At 31.3% G+C, this 19,816-nt stretch overlaps 1 protein-coding gene across 17 annotated transcripts in view; it reads left to right on the top strand.

The window, feature by feature from the left end:
* The window catches only part of LOC141389196 (uncharacterized), a 268,423-nt gene that overhangs the window by 178,957 nt on the left and 69,650 nt on the right, over positions 1–19,816 (top strand). For all 17 annotated transcript variants that reach the window (XM_073960350.1, XM_073960342.1, XM_073960343.1 and 14 more), the window contains one exon: positions 17,353–17,401. The gene's annotated coding sequence lies outside the window, so the exon portion shown is untranslated. The remainder of the gene's footprint in view (positions 1–17,352; positions 17,402–19,816) is intronic.

Here is a 19,816-nt window from a genome sequence, read left to right as displayed (position 1 = left end):
AAATCCTTGAAAAATTTTCTTTAAAAAATGCACGTCCTTGAATAAAATATTTTTCTAAAAATCCACGTCCTTCAATAAAATATTTTTCTAAAAATCCACGCCCTTCAACAAATATTCTTTAAAAAATCCATGTCATTAAAAATATGATTTAAAAAATCCCCGTCCTTAAAATATTATTTAAAAAATCCACGTCCTTGAAAAAAATATTTTACAAAAAAAATCAAGTCCTTAAAAAAAATCCTAAACAATTCACGTCCTTGAAAAAATATTTTCTAAAAAATCCACGTTCTTGAAAAAAATATATTCTAAAACCCACGTCCTTTAATAATAATTTTTAAAATATTCGCATCCTTAAAAAACATTTTCTAAAACCCACGACCTTAAAGAAATATTTAAAAAAAATCTACGTCCAAGAAAAAAATATATTCTAAAATCCACGCCTTTAAAAAAAATTTTAAATATCCACGTCCTTAAAAAATATTTTCTTAAATCTACGTCTTTAAAAAAATATTTTCTTAAATCTACGTCTTTAAAAAAATATTTTCTTAAATCTACGTCTTTAAAAAAATATTTTCTAAAAAATCCACGCCCTTGAAAAAAATATTTTCCAAAAAATCCATGTCCTTGGAAAAATATTTTCTAAAATCCACGTCCTTTAAAAATATATTTTCTAAAAAATCCAAGTCCTTTAAAAAATATTTTCTAAAAAATCCAAGTTCTTGAAAAAATATTTTCTAAAATATCCACGTCCTTGAAAAAAATATTTTCTAAAATATCCACGTCCTTGAAAAAAATATTTTCTAAAATATCCACGTCCTTGAAAAAAAAATATTTTCTAAAATATCCACGTCCTTGAAAAAAATATTTTCTAAAAAATACACGTCTTTGAAAAAATATTTTCTAAAAAATCACCATCCCTGAAAAAAATATTTTCTAAAGAATCCACGTCCTTGGAAGAAATATATTCTAAAATCCACGTCCTTAAAAATATATTTAAAATCCACGTCCTTAAAAAAATATTTTAAAACCCACGTCGTTGAAAAAAATATATTAAAAAATCCACGTCCTTGAAAAAAATATTTTCTAAAAAATCCCCGTCCTTGAAAAAATATTTTCTAAAACTCACGTCGTTGAAAAAATATTATCTAAAAAATCAACGTCTTTGAAAAAAACATTTTCGAAAATCCACGTCTTTAAAAAAATATTTTCTAAAAATCCACGTTCTTAATAAAATATTTTCGAAAATTCACATCTTTAAAAAAATATTTTCTAAAACTCCACGTCCTTAAAAATATATTTTCTAAAATCCACGCCTTTAAAAAATATTTTGTAAAATGCACGTCCTTGAAAAGATTTTTTTCTGAAAATACCACGTCCTTGAAAAAAATACATTTTAAAAAATCCTCGTCTTTAAAAAATGTTTTCTATAAAATCCACGCCCTTGAAAAAATAGTTTCGGAAATCCACATCTTTAAAAAATAATTTCGGAAATCCACGTCTTTAAAAAATAATTTCAGAAATCCACGTCTTTAAAAAATATTTTCTAAAAATCTCCGTCCTTAAAAAAATGTTTTTGAAAAATATTTTCTAAAAATCCACGTCCTTGAAAGAAATATATTCTAAAATCCACGTCCTAAAAAATATATTTAAAACCCACGTCCTTAAAGATTAACGTCGTTGAAAAAAATATGTTCTAAAATCCACGTCCTTGAAAAAAAATATTTTCTAAAATATCCACGTCCTTGAAAAAAAATATTTTCTAAAATATCCACGTCCTTGAAAAAAATATTTTCTAAAATATCCACGTCCTTGAAAAAAAATATTTTCTAAAAAATACACGTCCCTGAAAAAAATATTTTCTAAAGAATCCACGTCCTTGGAAGAAATATATTCTAAAATCCACGTCCTTAAAAAATATATTTAAAATCCACGTCCTTAAAAAAATATTTTAAAACCCACGTCGTTGAAAAAAATATATTAAAAAATCCACGTACTTGAAAAAAATATTTTCTAAAAAATCCCCGTCCTTGAAAAACAATTTTCTAAAACTCACGTCGTTGAAAAAAATATTATCTAAAAAATCAACGTCTTTGAAAAAAACATTTTCGAAAATCCACGTCTTTAAAAAAATATTTTCTAAAAATCCACGTTCTTAATAAAATATTTTCGAAAATTCACATCTTTAAAAAAATATTTTCTAAAACTCCACGTCCTTAAAAATATATTTTCTAAAATCCACGCCTTTAAAAAATATTTTGTAAAATACACGTCCTTGAAAAGATTTTTTTCTGAAAAAAACGACGTCATTGAAAAAAATATATTTTAAAAAATCCTCGTCTTTAAAAAATGTTTTCTATAAAATCCACGCCCTTGAGAAAATAGTTTCGGAAATCCACATCTTTAAAAATAATTTCGGAAATCCACGTCTTTAAAAAATAATTTCGGAAATCCACGTCTTTAAAAAATATTTTCTAAAAATCCACGTCCTTGAAAGAAATATATTCTAAAATCCACGTCCTAAAAAATATATTTCAAATCCACGTCCTTAAAGCCTAACCTCGTTGAAAAAAATATGTTCTAAAATCCACGTCCTTGAAAAAAAATATGTTCTAAAATCCACGTCCTTGAAAAAAAATATTTTCTAAAATCCACGTCCTTGAAAAAAAATATTTTCTAAAAAATTCACGTCTTTAAAAAATATTTTTAACAAATCCACGTCCTCGAAAAAAACATTTTCCAAAAATCCACGTCCTTGAAAAAAAATATTTTCTATAAAATCCACGTCCTTAAAAAAATATTTTCTAAAATCCACCACGTTAAAATTTTTTTAAAAAAAATCCACGTCCTTGACAAAAATATTTTCTAAATCCACGTCCTTTAAAAAAATACTTTTTAAAATAACCTTAAAAATATGTTTGTTTAAAAATGTATTTTCTAAAAAATCTACGTCCTTGAAAAATGTATTTTCTAAAATCCACGTCCTTTAAAAAAATATATTTTCTAAAAAATCCACGTCCTTGAAAAATTATTTTCTAAAAAATCCACGTCCTTGAAAAATGTATTTTCTAAAATCAACGTCCTTTAAAAAATATATTTTCTAAAAAATCCTATTCTTTGAAGAATGTATTTTCTAAAAAATCCACGTCCTTGAAAAATGTATTTTCTAAAAAATCCACGTCCTTGAAAAATGTATTTTCTAAAATCCACGTCCTTGAAAAATGTATTTTCTAAAATCCACGTCCTTTAAAAAAATATATTTTCTAAAAAATCCACGTCCTTGAAAAAAGTAATTTTCTAAAATCCACGTCCTTTAAAAAATATATTTTCTAAAAAATCCACGTCCTTGAAAAAATATTTTTTCTAAAAAATCCACGTCCTTGAAAAATTTATATTCTAAAATCCACGTCCTTTAAAAAATATATTTTCTAAAAAATTCACGTCCTTGAAAACAATTTTTCTTAAATCAATGTCTTTTAAAAAGATATTTTCTAAAAAATCCAAGTCCTTTAAAAAATATTTTCTAAAAAATCCATGCCCGTGAAACAACTATTTTCTAAAAAATCCAAGTCCTATAAAAAAATTAACTAAAATATTCACGTCCTTGAAAAAAATTTCTAAAGCATTCACGTTCTTAAAAAAATATTTTCTAAAATCCACGTTCTTGAAAAAAAATATATTCTAAAAAATCCACGTCCTTGAAAAAAATATTTTCTAAAAAATACATGTCCTGGAAAAAATTATATTCTAAAAATTTCACGTCCCTGAAAAATATATATTCTAAAAAATCCCCGTCCTTGGAAGAAATATATTCTAAAATCCACGTCCTTAAAAATATATTTAAAAACCACGGCCTAAAAAAAATATTCCACGTCGTTGAAAAAAATATATTAAAAAATCCACATCCTTGGTAAAAATTATCTAAAAAATCCAAGTCCTTAAATAAATATTTTCTAAAAAATCCACGTCCTTAAAAATGTTTGTGTATAAAATCCACGTCCGGACAAAAACATTTTCTAGAAGTTCACGTCCTTGGAAAAAATATTTTTTAAAAAAATCCTCGTCCTTGAAAAATAATTTCTAAAAAGTCCACGTCCTTGAAAAAATATTTTGTAAAAATACACTTCCTTGAAAAATTTATTTTCTAAAAAATCCACGTCTTTCAAAAAAATATTTTCTAAAAAATCCAAGTCTTTCAAAAAAATATTTTCTAAAAATCCACGTCCTTGAGAAAATCCACGTCTTTGTTGGCAATTCGACATTTTGATTCTAATTAAAAAAGTGTGCCTTTATATTTTTCAAAAAATCCTCATCCTTGAAAAACAATTTCTAAAAAATCCACATCCTTGAAAAAATATTTTGTAATAAATACACGTCCTTGAAAAATATATATTTTTTTAAGAAATCTATGTCTTTCAAAAAAATATTTTTTAAAAATCCACGTCCTTGAATAAATCCACGTCCTTTTTTGTCAATTCAACATTTTGGTTCTTATTAAACTAGTGTGCCTTTAAATTTCACCTCTAGTGTACCAAAAGATTCACGGGTTTTTCTTTCTTTTTCTTCCAATTTGCCATCATCAACGTGCAATACTTGATAGTATTTTACTCAAGGACCTAAAAGCAATTTTGGGAAAAAATATCAACAAAACTTTTTCTTCGTTAAGGGTTTGACAACAACAACCACAACAGCAACAAGAAAAAAATAACAAATAATTTGATTTTCTACAGTTGTTGCTTTTTGTACTGAGCTGGGTAATGCTTGAGAGAGCCTGGGGAAAAGAATTTAACAGGTTTGTGTACTTGAAATCAGTTTATTTCTTAAAGGCATTTTAAATAAGATGAGAATTGGTTAAGGTACGACTGGATATATCTGTAAGATTTCTTGGAAGAATTTGTTAAGAAACTAATATGCAGAAATTGGTTTTTGTTTTTTAGTGATGAAAATGGGGTCACATATTTCGCATGACCACAATGTGGATCATAAAATTTACTCACTTTTTGTTTTTATCTCAATCCTCTCGAAAGATTTTCATATGTGTGATGTTAAAAAGTTATTATTAGTGAATTTTGTAAGAATATTTTTTAGGGTATATAATTTAATCGCCGATTTTTTTTCAAATATTTGTTTCAGTGTAAAAAAGAGTTATAACCCTGAATTGTTATGAATATTTCTTAATGGACATACTATGTATAATCATTGATTTTTTAAGATTTGTTTTCAAAGGTCAGGCCACCTATAATAATGGATTTAATAAAAATGTTTTGCAAGGGTCAACAAAGCCTTAACCCATTAAAAAAATATTTCAAATTTATAAGAATTGTATTTACGGATGTGTAGGCATTTTCTTTTATACAAGAATTTCCTATCTAGGCAGCATCTTTCCCCCATTCAATTATAAAATATAACAGATTCAGCTGTAAAATGTTACCTCTTTTTATCCATCTAGTTTAGGTTAATATAAAATTCTCTTTATTTAAATGAACATATTAATTCTTAAGCTGAGGTTGCATTAACTTGTCATGAACGTGTGGTAAACAAATTTTCAAAAATCTTCATGTGTAATCAATCAACAAACAACAATGTATGGATTACATATTTTACTGACATATAATACTAAATACATAGAATGCTCTTTATATATCTTAAGATCACAATTTGGATTATCATAAGTTTTATTGGGAGGTTGAAGAACAAATATTTTCAAATATTTACATTTAAAGAAATGTCAGTGTGTATCTGTTGTCCTTGTGCCTGGGCAAACAAGTAAATAGTAATCCCTGAAAATAAATATCCATACATTTGCATGTTATATTTCTTGGGTTATGTATATATGTATAAATAGTTTGTATATACACACACACACACATAATGCGGTTTTTAGTAGCACATCAAATTGCTTTTGTAAGCAAAACGTATATTTTGTATTTTGGTATGTGTGTGTGTGTGGTTACATATTTGTGATGTAAAATCCTTTTAACCACAATGTAACACACATTTATGCAATTGTTATATTTACACAACATCCACTTAGTGGGCGGAACTATAAAGGCCATTAACAGAAAGGTCTCATTCATTTGTAATAACAATTTCCGTTAGAAATCCATTTTTGTATTTACGGAATCGAGCAAAAGAATGTAACAGGTTTTACCATGACCATATACAAATACCATCAGAGTAGTTTAGTAATGTGGGTCAGCAATGTAAGAGCCATTACATTTAGGAGATAAGAAACAATTTTAATAAAAGGTAAAATGAAGAATATCAGACGAAATCAACAAGTCTGATATTCTTCTCTAGAAGAAAAAGACCGACTTAAGACACGTTATGTTCAGGAAAAACACTACGTCCTTAAAATAGTATTTAAAAATAGGCATCCTTAAAAATATTATTTAAAAACTTCGCTTCTTTAAAAAATATTATATAAAAAAATCCTCGTCCTTAAAAATAATATATAAATACCAAGTGTTTAAAAATAAGATTTAAAAATATACACTTTCTTAAAAGTAATATTAAAAAAATCCACATATTTAAAACATAGTATTTATAGAATCCACGTCCTTAAAAATATTATTTTTAAAAATCCACAAACTTAAAAATAATATTAAAAATCCATATCCTTGAAAGTAATATATAATATAATTGTTCCACAAACATCCCAGATGGGACAAGGGAGACTTCTCTCATATCAAAGAGTGCACGCCGATTCATATTGGCTCAATGATATGGGACCTACTTTTTATTGCCGAGTCCGAACGGCGTGTCTTACGACACCACTTGTAGAACTGAAGGGGAATTTTGCCACCGTTGAAAATTTGATGTTGCTTGGCCTGGGATTCAAACCGCAGACCTTCTGAGTGCAAGGCGGACGTGCTAACCATTGCACCACGGTGGCCCCCAATCCTTGAAAGTAATTTAAAAAAAAAAACTGTGCGTTAAAAATAATTTTTAAAAATCCATATCCTTGAAAATACTGTTTAAAATATCTGCATCCTTAAAAATAATATTTAAAAATCCATATCCTTAAAAATAGCATTTAAACAATTTACATCCTTAAATATAATAATTAAACAAATGCACAAATTTAATTTTTAAAAAATCCACGTCCTTAAAAATAGACAAAATAATTAAATAATCCACGTCCATAAAAATAATATTTAAAATATCCAAGCCATTAAAAATAATATTTAAAATATCCACGTACTTAAAAATAATATCTTAAAAACTCCACATTCTTCAAAATTATATCTCAAAAAATTGACATTCTCAAAAATAATAATTAAAAATCTACGTGGTGCAATGGTATGCACACCCGCCTTGCACACATAAGGTCGTGGGTTCGATTCCCCGGATAGGCAACATCAAAATACTTTTCAACGGTGGCAAAATACCCCTCAGTAATGTTGGCGACATTTCCTGAGTATTTCAGCTATGTAAAACTTCTCTACAAAAGTGGTGTCTTAGACACGCCGTTCGGACTCGGCGATAAACTGTAGGTCCCTTATCATTGAGCTAATATGAATCGGGGTGCACTCATTGATATGAGAGAAGTCTCCCTTGTCCCTTATGGGATGTTTGTGGAACAATTATTATACTTAAAAATAATAAATATAGAATCCACGTCATTGAAAATAATATTTTAAATATCCACGCCCTTCACATCCTTAAAATAATATTTTAAATATCCACGCCCTTCACATCCTTAAAAATAATATTTTAAATATCCACGCCCTTCACATCCTTAAAAATAATATTTTAAATATCCACGCCCTTCACATCCTTAAAAATAATATTTAAGAATCCACGTCAATAAAAATAATATTAAAAAAACTCGTCAATAAAAACAATATTTAAAACATCCACGTCAATAAAAATAATATTTAAAGAAATCCACGTCAATAAAAATAATATTTAAAAAATCCACGTCCTTAGATATAGTATTTAAAAAAATTAAGTCCAAAAAATAATGTTTTAACAAATAAAAAAGTGTCAGTCGGCTTTGCCGACAGAGGTATACCCTCAGCCAATGTGAATTGAAACTTTCATCTACGGACAGATAGAATGTAGTTAGCGTACTTCAGAATTTTGTGACCCTTTTTCAACATTAGAACTTGCCGACAAAAACGTGGATTAGGAATTAACACAAATGTTGAACTTTTGTGGGGGAGGTACCCTTAGGGAGGACCGATATGGGCCATTTTAGAAGTTAAACTAAATTTTGACAAAATATTAGGAGATCCAAAGAACTTTTGTGGGGGAGGTACCCTTAGGGAGGACCGAAATGGGCCATTTTAGAAGTTAAACTAAATTTTGACAATATATTAGGAGATCCAAAGTTTGGACCAAATTGGTTTCACCATTCAAGTGATATCGTCCTAACATTTTAGTGACACTTTTTAAATATTGGGGAGAAGTACCGGAAGTTGGGGACCGGTATTGGCCCATGAAACTAAGTTTGGATAAAATATGACGAATACCAAATGTTGCACCAAATCGGTAGAACAGTTCGAGAGCCACATATGGTGACATAGGGCTTTTTACACCTTTCGGGATGTGTTCCCAAGAAATATGGACCTGCTCCTGAAAAACTTTTACCGTCGTAATGGAGGTAGCGAATGCAAATAGCTTCAACAAAAATCAAAGTGATTCGAGAGCAGGTCTTAAAGTGAACTTATCCGAAATTTTGTGTGGGAGGTACACAAAGAAGTGCAAAAATATAGTCCATATTCGAACCTGATCTATATCTGATAGATATATTGGGATGTGCAGAGTATGGATTACATCAGTCACTCCCTTTAAGAGTTATCGTGCGCATCTTTTTTCCGAAGATTTTTGAATTTTTGTGAGGGAGGTACCTGAAGTAGTGGACGACATGGTTTATCTTCGAACCTAAAATATATTTTGACAAAATATTACGAAGGCCAAATTTTAGACCGAATTGGCAGATCCGTTCGATATTTATCTTGCGATCCAACCACTACACACGGTGTCATAGGTTTTTTTGCACCTTTCAGGCTATTTTCTCAGGAAGTATGGACTTGCCCCTTATGAAACTTGTAACGTCCTATGGGGGACAGGGAATACAAGTTGCTACAACAAACATCAAAGCAATTCGAGAGCAGGTCCTAAACTGAACTTTTCCGAAATTTTGTGTGGGAGGTACCCGAAGGAGTGGACCGATTGAGTCCATATTTCAACTTCATCTAAGTCTGGTAGAACTTTCACGATGTGCAAAGTGTGGGCCAAATCGGTTACTCCCTTCAAGAGTTATCGTGCGCACAAATTTTCCGAACATTTTCGAACTTTTGTGGGGGAGGTACCGGAAGGAGTGGACCGATATAGCTCATCTTCGAACTTAAACTAAGTTTGGGCAAAATATTACGAAAGCCAAAATTTGAACCGAATCGGTTCATCCGTTCGAGAGTTATCGTGCGCTCCAGCCAGCCAGACAGACAGACGGACGGACATTGCTCAATCGACTCCAAATTGTCTGAAACACATTTCGTCCAAACATACTTGGGGTCTAAAACCATTATTTCGATGAGGCACATTTTGCCCGTATGAAAGTGTATATACCCTCGTTAGCATAAATGCTGAGGGTATAAAAATCCACATTCTTAAATATAATATTTTAAAAATACTCATTCTTAAAAATAATATTTAAAAAATAGACATTCTTAAAAATAATATTTAAAAATCCACATTCTTAAAAATAATATTTAAAAATCCACATTCTTAAATATAATATTTAAAAATCCACGTCAATAAAAATAATATATAAAAAATCCATGTCAATAAAAATAATATTTAAAAAATCCACGTCAATAAAAATAATATTTAAAAAAAATTAAAAATAATATTAAAAAATGTTTCAAAAATCCAAGGCATTAAAAATAATATTTAAAAAATTTCACATTTTTAAAAATAACATTTACTACACCCACATTTTTAAAAATAATATTTAAAAAAATTCCCATCCTTAAAAACAATTATTTAAATCCACACCCCTAAAAATAATATTTCAGAAATCTACGGCCGTAAAAATAATGTTTAACAAATCCGTATCCTTAAAAAAAATTGTTACAAAATCCAAGTCCTTAAAAATTATGTTTATAAAAACCAAGTCCTTAGAATAATATTTAAAAAATCCACATCCTTAATAATGTTTTAAAAAAAGCCACGTCGTCAAAATAATATTTGAAAACTCCACGTCCATAAAAGTAGCAGTTAAAAAATAAAAATCCACATTCGTAGAAATAATATTTAAAAAATTCACATCCTTAAAAATAAGAAAGTAATATTGAAAAAATAATATAATATTTAAAAATAATGTTTAAAAAATCAGATCCTTAAGAATAAAATTTAAAAAATCCACACCCTTAAAATTATATTTACAAAATCCACATCATCAACATAATGTTTAAAAAGTCTACCTCGTTGAAATAATATTTAAAATATCCCTATTCTTTAAAAATATTTACAAAATACACGTCCATAACAAATATTTTAAATTCTATGTCCTTAAAAATAATATTTAAAAATCCACATCCTTAATAATAATACCTAAAAAATCCACCTCATTAAACATATATTTTGAAATGTCCTTACAAAATAATATTTACAAGATCAACATCCCATAAATTAAAAAAACAGGTCCTTGAATAAATGTGTGTATACGTCTTTTGATCCTTGAAAAGATATTCTTGACTAAAGTATACTCTCACAGAACCTTTTAAAGAATGAAGATATTGGCTCCAATCTGAAATGAAAAGCATTTGCAAATATTTTTATTTGTAATTATTGCAAACTCAACAACGACAAACTCAACAACAACAACGATACATAATCCAGTGTTCAAATAATTTAGTTATGTAAATTATCAATTAATGTATTTCGTTTGAATTATCTAATTATACACATTTTACTGAAGGCATTCTGTAAACAATATGTCAAAATAGGTGTGCAATTTATGTCAAGAGAATATCCATTTAAATGTCTATGAGCAGACATTCATATTCTTGTGCAAATTGGAATCACATAAGAATCCATCCCCGACATGGAGATCCACACGTATACAATAGAACTAATGTCCTTTGTAAATGACACATTAAAATTGAATGCTAATGTGTGCCCCTTTGTTGATGTCGTCTATTTTACATTTTGTGAATTATGAAATCTATTCTGTGTGTGTTGATGCCTTCTCAATCATCCTCAAAAGCCATTCATTATTGACAACACCTTTAGGGGTCAATGGATTGATTTCAAAAATTGTTTCCTTTTCAATTTAACTCTGACAGATTGATATCAACAAATTGATTTTCCAAACAAATGGTTTTATAAATGTAATTGAACAATTCCAAGTGAGAGAGAATGTCACATTGTCACTTTTGGGTCAAAGAATACTTATAATATCCTATTTATATTACGATTTGGGAAATATAAATCATTATCAAGAGCTAAGGATGTAAGTATAATGGTGCTACCGAATAAGGTTTGAGGTTTTGTTGTAGGTTGTTTTTTTTTTCTACATCCTATTCAATTTTATCCAATCATTCTATACATACATATTATTAAGCATCAATAAATATATATTGATTTTAATTGATATTATGGTAAATACGAATATACACTTCAATGATTAGATTGAATTGATTTTCAATTTTCATGATTTATATAAAAACCACTCAACAAATGATAAAATAAGCAATCAACTAAAACTACAGTGGCAAACAATTCAAAAACTCACATACAGTTATATGGAAATTAGTGTATTGGAAAATAATTTAAAGGTAAATTTAAATAAGAAAATTAAAGAAGAGTTGTAAAACAAAACAGAAGTTTTAAAAATGGCTAGGAATCAATTGGTTTTACATAAAATAAACAAAAATTTAAAAAAAAATACTTCTTTCAAAGAATAGTTTTTTCTCAATGGAATATTTAAGCAAAAAGAGGAAATGTAGCCTATTTTATAATAACAAAATAAATTAAACAATACAAAATATATTTCATTTTAATACAAAATCAAATCAATAACTTAATTCTTCCTCATTGGATTTTTCTAAAGTAGCCACTTCCATCACATTTCACAAATACACACATATTATAGAAAATAATATAATTTTTGCATTTCTGTTTAATATATCAAATTATTTTGAATTAATAATTAAATACAAATTGTTGGCCTTAAATTATTTAAATTTCACATTAAATTCCCTACTTAGCAAACACGCCCTGTGACCGAACATTAATATTTTATAATCCGATTCAAAATACCCACATGAGGATATCACATGACAACAAAAAGCCGCAGCAGCACCTAACAAATCGCCAGAGATTAATCTGTAAACTAATATTTACCGTTAAGTTGTTATTGTTGTTGATGGAATATACATATCTATACATGTTTACATAATGTTAACCATATAAGCCTTATGTATTTACCAATAATTTTTGAACAAACAAATAATGATTTTGATCAATTATTTAAATGTTTGGCATTAAATGTTTAAATTGCAATATTTAAATATGTATTAACATTTTGATTGGTTATCGGTTGGTTGTGTGTGATACCCTACAAACAAAAAACGAGCATCTCAGAAAGGGACAAATCGACTTTTCCAATTTTCTCTCATGCCAGCTCATTGATATGACATTTTCTTATTGCCAAACAGCTCGCAGTGATTCCGATGTGTTTTTAAACTGTCCAAAATTCTGTGTCTTTTGAACGGATAATTTTATAATTTTTATACCCTTATCCTTTAGGCTAGCGATACTACTTATTACGAAAGTAACTGCCGGATTTAAGTTAATTTAGATGCATTTTCGTTAATTTAGATTTTTGATTTGTAGCGTAAATTTTTATTAAGCATTTATTTTATTTGACTTAATTTTACAACAATAGCTATTGTATGGGTGACACCGTGGTGCAATGGTATGCACACCCGCCTTGCACGCTCAAGGTCGTGGGATCGATTCCCCGGCCAGGCAACATCAAAAAATTTCAACGGTGGCAAAATACCACTCAGTAATGTTGGCGACATTTCCTGAGTATTTCAGCCATGTAAAACTTCTCTACAAGTGGTGTCTTAGGACACGCCGTTCGGACTCGGCGATAAACTGTAGGTCCCATATCATTGAGCTAATATGAATCGGGGTGCACTCATTGATATGAGAGAAGTCTCCCTTGTCCCGAATGGGATGTTTGTGGATAAATTATAATAGCTATTGTATAGATTTGCACTCACTACTCAGCAAACCAATCGTACCGACATCGTAACGAAATTCGGACGCTACGTCGAAATCGTAACGGTATATCAAAGAAAGAAGTGGCAGACATCATTTCGGAATGAAAAGTCTGAGCGAATTCGGATCCATATCGAAACGAAATCGGAAGAACATCTTTGGAAAATTCGGAAAGTGAATTTTTTCTTCAGAATTTTCTTACAGATTTCTGAACGATTTCGGAATAATGTCGTATGAAAATCGGAGGTACTTTCCGAATCTTCGTAAATATTTCTGAACGATTTCGGAATATATGTGAAAATAACCAATAACTTTTGAAAATATTCGACTTTTACTCGTATACTTTTTTCTCCGATTCCGGTCCACAGATACAGAACCGTCCAAAAATTAAGAATACAGTCAACTGCAAAAATGTACCTTAGATTTCAATAAACAACTTTCTAGAAAATATGAAGATTCTAGGAACGGCCCTTATTGGCCATTTTCACATTTAACAACCGGTCATAGACATTTCTAGTTGGTTGTTTGCTTCAATTTTGATCGGTTTGATATCTGTAGACTAAAATCCGAAAAAATTAAAAGGGTAATTTGACCTTGATGATTTTTACCTTGAAGGTAAGACGAGGGCTACAACTTTTCTTCTACGAGTAAGCCCAAATTCTTAGCAGGTTAGAAGATATGTGCCTGACAAAATGATCCCTTTTAACATCAAGGCCTCAGGTCTTTGGGGGCCCATAACCGCGAAAGTTGAAGTGATAGGGAAAATGCCGGGACACGTATCTTCTTATTTTTGGTTGATAAACCATGACTCAAAAAATTACACACAGTGTTAATATATGTTGCATTTATATTTAAAATATTTAAAAATTGCATATGCGAATTTTATAACCAACCACTTTGTTTTCCGAAATCGGAACGAAATCTGAACGAATTCCCCCACGAAAAATCGTATAGATTGGTATTTTTGGTATTTTGAGGATATTAGCTACGATTTTCAAACGAACTAGCTGTAATTTGACATTTGAGGTTCCCAGTGGTCACAAAACTTCCGTACTAAAAATTGTTAACATAGGTCCATGTTTTGATATAGCCCCCATATAACAGTACCTCCCGATTTTGAGAATTTCATCTACATTTTTTGACCGAACTAGCTGTTATTTGTCATTTGAGGACACCAGTATTCACAAAACTTCTTCACCACAAATTTTTAAGATAGGTCCATTGTTTCTTATAGCCCCCATATAACGGTATCTCCCGAATTTACATATTTTGAGGATATTAGCTATATTTTATGGCTGAACTACCCGTCATTTGACATTTGAGGTTCCAAGGGGTCACAAAACTTATCCACCAAAAATTTTCAATATAGGTACGTGTTTAAGTATAGCCCTCATATAACGGTACCTTCCGATTTTACGTATTTTGAAGATTTTAGCTAACTTTTTTACCGAACTACCTGTTATTTGACATTTAAGGTTCCCAGTGTTCGCAAAACTTCTTCACCAAATATTGTTAACATAGGTCCATATTTTGGTATAGACTCCATATAACGGTACCTCGAATTTATGTATTTTGAGGGTTTCGACTGAACTACCCATCATTTGACATTTGAGGTTCCCTGCAGTCACGAAACTTTTTCACAAAAAAATTATCAATATAGTACCATATTTTGGTGTATGCCCTATATAACAGCGCCACCCCATTTTCGGTATTTTGAGAATTTTAGCTACACTTTTTACCGAACTACCTGTTATTTTACATTTGAGGTTCCCAGTGGTCAAAAAACTTCTCCACCAAAAATTTGAGGTTCTCAGTTATCACAAGATTTCTCCACTATAAACTGTCAGCATGTTCGTTATAGTGCGCAATAATGATACCTCCGGATTTTAAACATTTTGATGAATTTAGCCCAGTGCTCCCAAAATTTCTCCACAAAAACTTTCACTTTCAACTAGCCGCCATATAAAGGTACCGCCCAACTAATGACATTTTTATGTTATTTTTCTGATCTAATTTACATAGGTATTTGGGGTATCCTTGGTCCAAAACCATCTCCACCTAAAATTGTGGACAGGAAAGGAAACTAATTATTATACCCTCAGCATTTATGCTAACGAGGGTATACACACTTTCATACGCGCAAAGTGTGCCTCATCAAAATAATGGTTTGGACCATTTGGAGTCGATTTAGCAATGTCTGTCCGTCTCTCGAACGGATGAGCCGATTTGGTTCAAAATTTGGATTTCGTAATATTTTGTCCAAAACTTAGTTTAAGTTCGATGATGGGTCATATTTGTCCACTCCTTCGGGTACCTCCCCCACAAAAGTTCGAAAATGTTCTGAAAATTTGTGCGCTCGATAACTCTTGAAGGGAGTAACAGATTTAGTCCATGCTTTGCACATCCTGAAATTTCTACCAGACATAGATGATGTTCCAATATGGATTCAATCGATCCACTCCTTCGGGTACCTCCAACACAAAATTTCGGAAAAGTTCAGTTTAGGCCCATCTCTCAAATCGCTTTGATTTTGGCTTTAGCAACTTGTATTCACTGCCCCCCATACGACGGTATAAGTTTTATTAGGGGCAAGTCCATACTTCCTGAGGAAATAGGCTGAAAGTTGAAAAAAAGCCCTATGACACCGTGTGTATTGGTTGGAGTGTAAGGTAACTCTCGAACGGATCTGCCGTTTCGGTCCAATATGTGTCCTTCGTAATATTTTGTCCAAAACTTAGTTTATGTTCGAAGATGGGCCATATTGGTCCACTCCTTCAGATACCTCCCCCACAAAAGTTCGAAATTTTTCGGAAAAAATGTGCGCACGATAACTCTTGAAGGGAGTTACCGCTTTGGTCTATACTTTACACATCCTAATATATCTACCAGATATAGATCAGGTTCGAATATGGACTATATTTGTCGTCTCCCTCGGGTACCTCCCACACAAAATTTCCGATAGGTCCACTTTAAGACCTGCTCTCGAATCACTTTGATTTTTGTTGAATTACTTTAATTTTTGCCTCAATTACGACGGTAAAAGTTTTTTCAGGGACAAGTCCATACTTTTTGAGAAAACAGCACGAAAGGTGCAAAAAATCCTGTGGCACCATATTTAGTAGCTGGAGAGCACGATAAATCTCTCAATTTGGTTCAAAATTTGGCCTATGTCATACTTTGTACAAACTTAGTTTCAGTTCGAAGATGTGCAATACCGGTCCACAACATTCGGTACTTCCCCCCATTATTTAAAAAATGTCACTATACTGGTATGCACGATATCTCTTGAACGGGGCAACCAGTTTGCTCCAAACATTGGATCTCCCATAATGGTCCTCTCCTTAGGGTACCTCCCCCACAAAAGTTCAACATTTGTGTCTAAGTGCAAATTAGGGTATGTTCGAATAGCCTTTGGAAATGTATACCTATGCTGGTCGTTGTGGTCCTATTTATAACGATATTCTGTTAGCCGTGGACAAGTCCATGCTTCCTGGCATACTGGTCCAAAAGTTATACGATGAGCCACTGAAATGACTAGTGGGGCCGCGATATCTATCGAAAAGATATGACTCCCAAAAAAAGATCCACTTGCATAATGGACTATGTCGATACATTCCTTCATGTACCACCTCCGCAACATTTTTAAACTTTAATTATAATCCACATTTTTTCGCAAGTTCAAATGTCCAAAAAGGGCCAAAAATTCTGAACGGAACCTAAATACATTAGATATGTCCGTTGATAAAAGTTTCAATTCACATAGGCTGAAGGGTGAGGACAAAGCCGATTGATACTTTTTATACCTTATTAGGGTATTTAGGTATGAGTGGTCCAAAATATCTCTGCCTAAAATTGTGGGCAGGAAAGAAAAAAATGATTTCGTTTTAGTTCAGAATATTTTATGGTGGAGGGTATAAAAAATTCGGCCCGGCCGAACTTAACGCTTTTTTACTTGCTGTTATAAAAATTCTGTGTCGGAAAAGCCGACTGATTATTTTTTTAAATTGTTAAATCCTCACTTACAAACGCGTTATGTTATGCATCTATTAAACATTGATCAGAAAATTGTATTTTAAAATTTAATGTTAATTTGTTTGTCTACTTTCATTTCAGTTACTGCAACTATGGCTAAACCTAATATCTTCAGCACGAATTAATTAATGTAAGTACAGTTTACATGGCAAATATATATTATTAACCTTAAAAGATGTTAACATAACTTAAGATATATTCTATATAGACCAAGACCCAAAAATTCTTTAATTTTTGATGTTATCTAATAAAAATTAGGAAAAACCTATATTTTTAGTTCATTAGCAACATCTTTTCCTCAGAACCTGATCTGGTCTTTCTGCAGAAATGCGGTTTTAATGTGACATAATAACAAAAAGTTACAACTAGTTCTCGATATTCAAACACGACAAGCGTATATGTTCTTATACAAATATACATATTTCCACAGTGAACTGTAAAAATTGTAGAGCTTTCCACTGGAAGTTACAGTTTGCCCTTACCATCAACTGAGATATAAATATCAAACCTTTTAGCACATATTTTAATATTACACCGATGTTCATGCCCCATCATTATAATGCCATTAACATAAATAATCTGTTATGCAAAACAATTTGACGTCATTATTATTCAAAATGATCCTAAGTGCTGTCCTGGTGTCACAATGTTTGATTATCTAAATGTCATTTGCAACGATTTTCGAACATTTATAAATCGACCCAAATATAACCTCTCTCACACACGTTCTCCCCCATTCATTAGTTAAACTCGTCACATTTGTATAGAATGCACCCAAAACCCTTTTGGCTTTTATACACACACACTCCCCAAGAGGCATTTAAGTCACCGTCATAGACAAATATCTATGTCAATACTGTGTTAGATAAACGTCTCTGTATTGTTGTGTAAATGTTATACATGTGTAGATTTGCATCAAACACGCAAAGGCACACATTCACTCATATGTGTGTATGTATGTTGTTTATTTATATAAAGCCTCCTCCGTTTGTATGAACATGGAACTTTTGAACTCATCATCAGTATCAGCCAGCCTCATCAATGCGCCTTGGCATATTTGACCACTGTCGTCTGTCTCTACAATCAACTAAGCTCCATCTCTTTCAGGCGGACAAACCGATATACAACACATCATAAAGAGCTATAAATGGGACAGATGCAAACAGATAGATAGATGGACAGGCTGTTAGATAGACAGACAAACAAACAGGCGCATATGTACATGTTGTAGATATGCGAAAGCTTTGTCACCTAAGGCTGATGTCATGGACATGGAACTGAAAATGTATACACTGTGAAAAGATGCCAGCAGACATTGATGAGAATTTAAGTGGGTAGCAAAGTTCCTTGAAGAAATTTCTCGAGGTTGAGTGAAGAACGGACGTATAGTTACCAATAAACAACGCTGATTGAATTTCATATGACTAAACACAGGACTTTTTTGACCATCATTTCTTTTATGTGGCACGGATTTCAAACCCAGGCTTTGTCTTCTAGCCATTCGTATCCGATATGCCAGGTGAGCTGAATTAAGCCCCAGCGAAACAATCGTAGCATATTGGTTGGGTGTGTGAGACTTCGCTAGAATTCACTTTTTCAATACAAAACTCCTTAGGTCATGTTAGCTCGATTAATTCAATTAATTAAAAAATTTCATAAATAATGACCTTCGTCCTAATAAGACAACAATAAATGAACCTCTCCAATGTTGGTGACACAACAGCACTGAATACTATATTGTAACATGGTTTCACCATGGTGGGTTGCTGTTATTGTTGTAACAATCGTATCGTTCGTTTTCCCTCTTAATCCGGGTCTGGCTCTATCTCCAGGTCTAGGAATGTGGCTGCTACAACCAATCGTAAGCACAAAGCTACTGGAGTTAGTTGGTTTTTTTTTTGTGGCAGGACAGTTGAAAAGGTGCAGAGTGTCGTACGGGCCTGTTCCACATGCTGGACAAATATTTTGCACGACACCTGCACCATCCTGAGCGTAGTTGAGCCAAAAGTACTCTGTCTTGTCGTGGCAGCATATATTGTCTTTGGCAATATTACTGCCAACAATGCGAGGATTTTTTTATTTACAAAATTTAACCCTCAAGCGAGTCATAAAAGGGGTTTTTAGGCCCCTTTTTCCAAAACGTTTAAAATGTGATCAAATCGGATCAGAAAATTCTATAGAAATGTTCGCCATAAACTTCCCTGACGCATTTAGGGTACTTCCCGATATGAACTTTTAAAACGCCGATACACGTGTCTTCTATTTTTCGGTCTTCTTCCATAATCTGCCCGATTTTACCTGTAATTATTTTCTGTGTTGTACAATTTAATTTATTACCAGACGTTTCAAACTTGGCCGGAGGGTAGTCTGCTCGATGTCGTCAAACAGCATGAAGTGTTTGACAATATCAAGGCTATTGAAAAGAATAAGAAATTGAAAAGAAAAAGCGCCACCAACACTGCCCTATCGCACGGCTGTTTAAATCCTCGGCTAATATGTGTGGAGATGACGTGCAGAGATGTTGTAGTGCTGTACTCCTTACGGA

Source organism: Musca autumnalis, unplaced genomic scaffold (genome assembly GCF_047663935.1).
Source record: "Musca autumnalis isolate F117 unplaced genomic scaffold, ASM4766393v1 scaffold_1, whole genome shotgun sequence".
NCBI lineage: Eukaryota > Metazoa > Arthropoda > Insecta > Diptera > Muscidae > Musca > Musca autumnalis.
The sequence above is the reverse complement of the archived record's forward strand: the minus strand, read 5'-3'. Positions and strand labels throughout refer to the sequence as shown.